General features: G+C 31.9%; 1 non-coding gene across 1 annotated transcript; it reads left to right on the top strand.

Annotated features, from left to right (window-relative positions):
• Window positions 1–5,997: 5,997 nt before the first annotated feature.
• Window positions 5,998–6,082, top strand: TRNAM-CAU. Its single transcript is given in 2 exon segments — window positions 5,998–6,035; window positions 6,047–6,082. It is a non-coding gene; the product is annotated as a tRNA-Met (tRNA).
• The last annotated feature ends 345 nt before the right edge of the window (window positions 6,083–6,427 follow it).

The following is a 6,427-nucleotide window of genomic DNA, read 5'->3' as shown; positions in this document are numbered from 1 at the left end:
TTATTTTTCTATTAATTCCATGCTTTCGAATTGCAGGCAACTAGTTTAATCTATCCCCATGTTATCATTTTGTGTTTAAAAATAGTTCATTTTAGTTTTTGACTAATTTTATTTAGTTTATGTGTTTGTTTTCTTTTATTCAATTGTTTAGTTAGCCGATTAGATTTATGACTCAAAATTGTCAATATTAGTTAATACGTATCACTTGTACTGTTTTAAAGGTCACATAATATTTAGTGCTTGATTAAGTTTATCTTAAGATTAAATGTTTTTAAAGTTTCAGTGCTTGTATAGAGATGATGATATTTTTGGGATAAGTATCCTCAACTCACTTGGTTTGATTTGGCTACCCACTTACATTTGTTGGACATCCAAACATCCTACCTTTGATACCATTATACCTGCATCTATCTTGTCAGAGCTTTACATATCTTTTTTCGAACCCACCTATTTCATCATCCTACATGACTTTATCCCCTTCTTTTGATCAGAGGAGGATGAAGATCAATCTTGAGTTTTTTTGGTCGAGTTTTCACATGTCTTTGGACATTAGGTTCAACATATTCCATGATGGTAAAGCCTATTAGTTTGATGATGTGTTTGTGATGATGTTTTCACGTTGATAGTTGACATATCACATCTTAACTTGCATGCATTTTAGATTTAAAGTCTTGGTTAGCATTTGTTTAGCTTATTATTTTAGTCCCAATGATACATGATCTTGTTTGAACATTTTTTTTATTGAGGCTATATGTTTTCATAGCATTGTCATTGAGCATATCCTATAGTGTCTTGTATGGTGACATTCTATGTCTTATGCAAATCTTTGAGTTCATCAGATCTTTTGCAGATCTTCTCATTACTCGATCTATTTCTTGATCCTTGCAAGTCATCATATTGGGGCATACCCCCCTTTTAATGTTCTTTTACTAGGGCATACGCCCTCTCTAGGTTCGTCATATCTCCTATTGATTTCATGGTTGTTAGACCCATTTATCGATCTTTACGAGTTATCACCTAAGACATTCCCCTACCTTCAGTTTTTTAGGACATCCCCTTTCCTTCAGCTTGTTTAGGGCATCTCACTTCTGTCAATTTGTTTAGGGCATCCTTTTTTCGCTAGTTTGTTTAGGCTATCCCTTTTTTTTCGGTTTATTTTGGGCATCTTACTTCCTTCAGATTGTTTAGGGCATCCCTCTTCCGTTAGTTTGTTTAGTGCATCCCCTTTTCTTTAGTTTGTTTAAGGCATCCCCATTCCTTCAATTTGTTTATGGCATCCCCTTACCATTAGTTTCATTTATGGCATCCTCTCATTTTGGTTTCATTTGTGGCATCTATTTCCTTTGAGTTTCATTTAAGGCATAGCTCCTTTCTTGATATGTTTAGATCCTCATTTTTAGTGAGTTGATCATCCTAATCTTAGTCACCCTTTAGTGGTTTGACTTGGAGTCGCAAACCATGATCTTCCTTTTGGGGCGTATAATGCCCACATCTTAGAGTTGTTCATTTCATTACAGCCTAGTGTTGTTCATTACATCCATAGCCTAGAGATGTTCATAGCACATTAGTTCTAAGGTTGTTATTATTTTAGTTTCATTTGTGGCATCCTCTCATTTTAGTTTCATTTGTGGCATTCTCTTACCGTTGAGTGTCATTTGAGGCATACTCATTTTCTCTAGATAGTTGCATTCTCATTTTTAGTGAGTTAATCATCCTATTCTAGTCACTCTTTAGTGGTTTGACTTGGAATCGTATCCCTGATCTCCCTCTTTAGGTATACAACGCCCACATCTTAAAGTTATTCATTTCATTACAACCTTATGTTGTTTATTGCATCCACAACCTAGAGCTATTCATTGCACTTTAGTTCTGAGTTTGTTATTTTTTCAGTTTCAGTTGTGGCATCTTTTCATTTTTTTAGTTTCATTAGGGCTACTCATTTCCTTTGAGACATTTAGATCCTCCTTTTTAGTGAGTTGATCACTCTCATCTTGGTCATCTTTTAGTGGTTTGACTTAGAGTCGTAGATCACAATCTCTCTTTTTAGGCGTACAATGCCTTTATTCTTGAGTTGTTCATGACATCCACAGCCTTGAGCTATTCATTGCTTCCACAGCCCTGAGCTATTCATTGCATCCATAGCCCTGAGTTGTTCATTGCATCCACAACCCTGAGTTGTTCATTGCATCCACAGCTCTGAGTTGTTCATTTCATTACAGCCTTGATTTGTTCATCATCTTTAAACATCCTTGAGTTATTTGACTAAGAGTTTGCATATGGCATTCTCTCTTTTGGCCAACCTTTAGTTATTTAGTGCCCACATCCTTGACTTGTTCATTACACTATAGCCCTGAGTTGTTCATTGCATCATAACCCAATACTGTTTATTTCATATTCGTTTGTAATGCACACCTTGTCTTCATAGTTAATTGTTATTTTCTTCACTTCGTTTCATTGTGCTTATCACTTCTTTATCATGCTATTATAAAGTTTCTCCTTCTCCATGGCACATGACATAGTCTTTTTAGCTCGTAACACATGTTTCGATCATATTGTTGGATACCCTATGCCTTGTGTCCTTGTATGTTACACGTATGGTTTTTTTTCCTTTGTATGCTTTTGTTCCTATGCTCCTTGGTGGTTTGACTGCTACTTGACTTCGACATCGATTTTCAAGTCACTTTTAGAGACTTTTCTGAGAGAGTTTGGATCTATAGTGTAACTTTAGAGGCACCTTAGGATTTTTTATTTTTGCCCTTTTTGTAAGGTTTTAGAGTCTCTTTATTCTTGTTTTAGTTTAAGAGAGTTTGTGTCATATTGGAACAAATTTGGTGGTCTTTCTTGTTTTTGGTGGAGCCCACTTCAATTCGTTTGTGTATACACTCACTTTACTTGTGGACTTTACCGAAGAGGGGCATATTTGCAAACCCCAAAATTTGTTCCAAAATTTATTTTTACATTGATTTTTAGCCCAATTTTGTCCTTAGATTTTAAATCTCAATTACATATGATATTTTTGGCTCATTCACCATTTAATTCTTAGTTTTTATTATTTTGTATATTGTTTTATTATTATTATATTTTTTCTTTTTTCTTCTTTTTCTCTCTCATCTCTCTTCTTACCTTCCCTAACCACTCCACCTACTTCCCTATTCTCTGTCCTCTCCCCATTCCCAATATCACCGGTCTTCCATCTTCTTTTTTTTTCTCTTTTTTCTTTTCCATTTTTCTTCATTTTCTTTTCTCTATTTTTCTTCTACCTTCCATCTCCCACACATGGTTGGAGACCATCCTTCTTCTCCCACACTTTCTGCTCCCCTCTTCTTTTTCTATTTTTTTTTTCTCCATTTTGTCTCTCATTTTTTTTCCACTATCCCTTACCCATTTTTCCTCCACCACTTCGCCACATGACCATACACCCCCCATTTCTTTCCCCTCATTTTCTCTCTCTCTTCATCTTTTCTTCCTCTCCCCAACACCAACATCTCCACCTAAACAACCACTTCCCATCTTCAGCGGTCTTCATCGCCATTAACTCGTCGCCATTGTCAATGGCATGACGCCGACGCCATTTTCGGTGCTCCTCCATCCCTATTTTCTTATTATCTTTATTTTTTTAATTTATTTATTTATTTATTTATTATTATTATTACTAATACTACTATTTTTCTTGATTTGATTTTAATAATAATTGTTGTTTGTGATATTTGAATTATTGAATTAATATGAAATTTGGGTTAATTTGTCGTTGATAAATTAATATGAAATTTAGGATAATTTATTGTTGGTGAATTAATTTGGAATTTGCTCATTTGGGTTAGATTAGTTGATAATTTATATGGTTGTACTCATTTAAATTATTTAATTTGGACATAATATAATATTATGGTATAGTTTGAATGTGAGTTTGCATATTAAATTGGATTGATTTTGGTTATGGATTTAGGTTTGTATATTAAATTGGGCTTGGATTATGGGATATTAAATTTAGGCCTAATGAGATTTATTTTAATTTATCACGTTTTGGGTTTGATTAATTGAGCTTATATTTTGGCTATTAATTTGGAAATTTTAAATTAGGGTCTATGACATGTGAGATATGTTTGTTGGGTTATATTTGCTAATTTGGGCCCATTTTGATTAGCGAAATTTATTGGACTAATTTGAAGTTTGGATTTGGGTTCAAATATTTGTTTTGGAATTTGTACATTTCTAAATATTTACATTTGGACTATTTTTGTTTTTTCATGGGCCTATTCTACAATTCTATTGGTTGAATATGGATTTATGACACATGGAGCACAAAATTTCATTGAAGAAAGTGAGACTTGAAAAGCCATAATAAGACATTGAACTTGTTGTAAGCTTGTTTGGGTACATGTTTTATTTCTCATTACTATTTGGTTTTCTTTTTATTAGTTTCTGTAAATATTTGTTTGTATATATTTACTTGTTATGTACAAAATTGAACATCGAACAAATCAAAAATTTTGTTTAAATAAGAGAAATAATTCAGTAAATATGTTTTAATAAAATAATAATTTTAAAATATTCTTCTTAATAAAAGAAAGTTTTTTATTAATAAAATTTAGAAAAATGCTTTTAGAAAAATCCAAAAAAAAAAATATTGTTTTTAATAGAATTTTTAAAAAATGTTTTTAATAATAATTGTCCAAAAATTGTTTTGTAAATAAAGTTGTCCCAAAAATTAATTTTTAATTAAAAATTCTTTAGTTATATATTTTTTTTAATAATTTGTATAAGTCACTTTTCTTTAATGAAAATAAATCGAAATACTCTTTTTAAATAAAATTGTAAAAATTCATTCCTTTATGGTAAAAGCAAGTAAAAATAATTTTTCTTGTCAAATTTAAATTTTGTAATAAATACTTTTGATACAATAAAGATAAATAACTTTTTTTGAAAATTAAATACAAATGAAATTGAATCAAATCATTAATTGAAAACAAATTAAAACTTCCTTTTTGTAAATAAATAAATTCAAATCATTAATTCAAAATTGTTTTTAATAAAATCATTTGAAATTTCTTGAAAACTAATTATTTCAAATATCTTTTTTTTCTAATTAAATAAATTAATTTGCATAATTCTATTGTCATTTGTTTTTGTACATTCTTGTAATTTTATTTTGTCATCATCTTTGTGAATATTGTTTTGTTCATTTAATCTTGGTATCCATGATTAATTAATTAATTGTTACAATTCTCTTAATTCATTTAGTAGAGTTCATATATATACGAGCTTAGAAGGGTGTTACGGCTCACCACCACACATTTCCAATAAGTAACCTGATCCTTGGATCCAAATTCGATTTTTGCAAACATGTCCTTTCCAAATAAGGAGTTATATAGGGTTTTTTTTTTCTTATTTTGTTTTCGCTTTAAAAAAATAAAACAGAAATAAGTGGCATTCCAAGTCTTTTTCAAAAAATCAAATTTTCACAAAATAAAAAACTGGTATCATCATCAAGTGGGGTAGCATGTGAAAAACATAGGTCCACATTTACTTGTGATTTTTTTATAGAACATGAGAGGGCAAAGATGGTGACGGTCGTTGTACGCATATAGCGATGAATGTTTAGCTCAAGCGAGTACGAGATCCTAGACGCCACGTTGATGTGCTATTTTTTTTCATATGTTGAATCCAATCCAAATCCAAATATTAATTTTTAACATTCAATAAAAAAAATCAAAAAATAGAAATGATAAGTAAAAACGAAAGAAAAACTAAAGGAAGATAAAAATAAATAAATTTAAATGATAAATTATGTTTTTTCTAGCTAATTTTAATTTTAAAAGTATGGAAGATCGAAAAACCAAATTCCTATGAAAAATAGTTGTTTTGGTAATTCAAAAGAAAAAAAAATTCCTTTCATTTGTTTGGGTAATTCAAACTAAATGGGAAGAATAGTTGGAAAATGGTGCCTGTTACTGGTATATAGAAGGTAAATTATAAATTTTAAAAGTTGAACAATATGGGGTGGTGGCGCAGTTGGCTAGCGCGTAGGTCTCATAGCATGCGAGTTATCCTGAGGTCGAGAGTTCGAGCCTCTCTCACCCCAAAGTTGTTTTCCTTTTTCTGAATTTGGGGCCAACCTGAGAATTTTGGGCCGCAACTCAGGCCGGCCCACATCTAAGGCCTGTGGGTTTGAACTGACTTTTTTTTAATCTTGAGCCCCTCTCAGTGTTTTTTGGGCTAAAGCCCAATCTAATTTCTCATAGGTCAGGTTTTGGCATGCGAGTTATCCTGAGGTCGAGAGTTCGAGCCTCTCTCACCCCAAAGTTGTTTTCCTTTTTCTGAATTTGGGGCCAACCTGAGAATTTTGGGCCGCAACCCAGGCCGGCCCACATCTAAGGCCTGTGGGTTTGAACTGACTTTTTTTTTAATCTTGAGCCCCTCTCAGTGT

Source organism: Vitis riparia, chromosome 3 (genome assembly GCF_004353265.1).
Source record: "Vitis riparia cultivar Riparia Gloire de Montpellier isolate 1030 chromosome 3, EGFV_Vit.rip_1.0, whole genome shotgun sequence".
Lineage (NCBI taxonomy): Eukaryota > Viridiplantae > Streptophyta > Magnoliopsida > Vitales > Vitaceae > Vitis > Vitis riparia.
The sequence above is the reverse complement of the archived record's forward strand: the minus strand, read 5'-3'. Positions and strand labels throughout refer to the sequence as shown.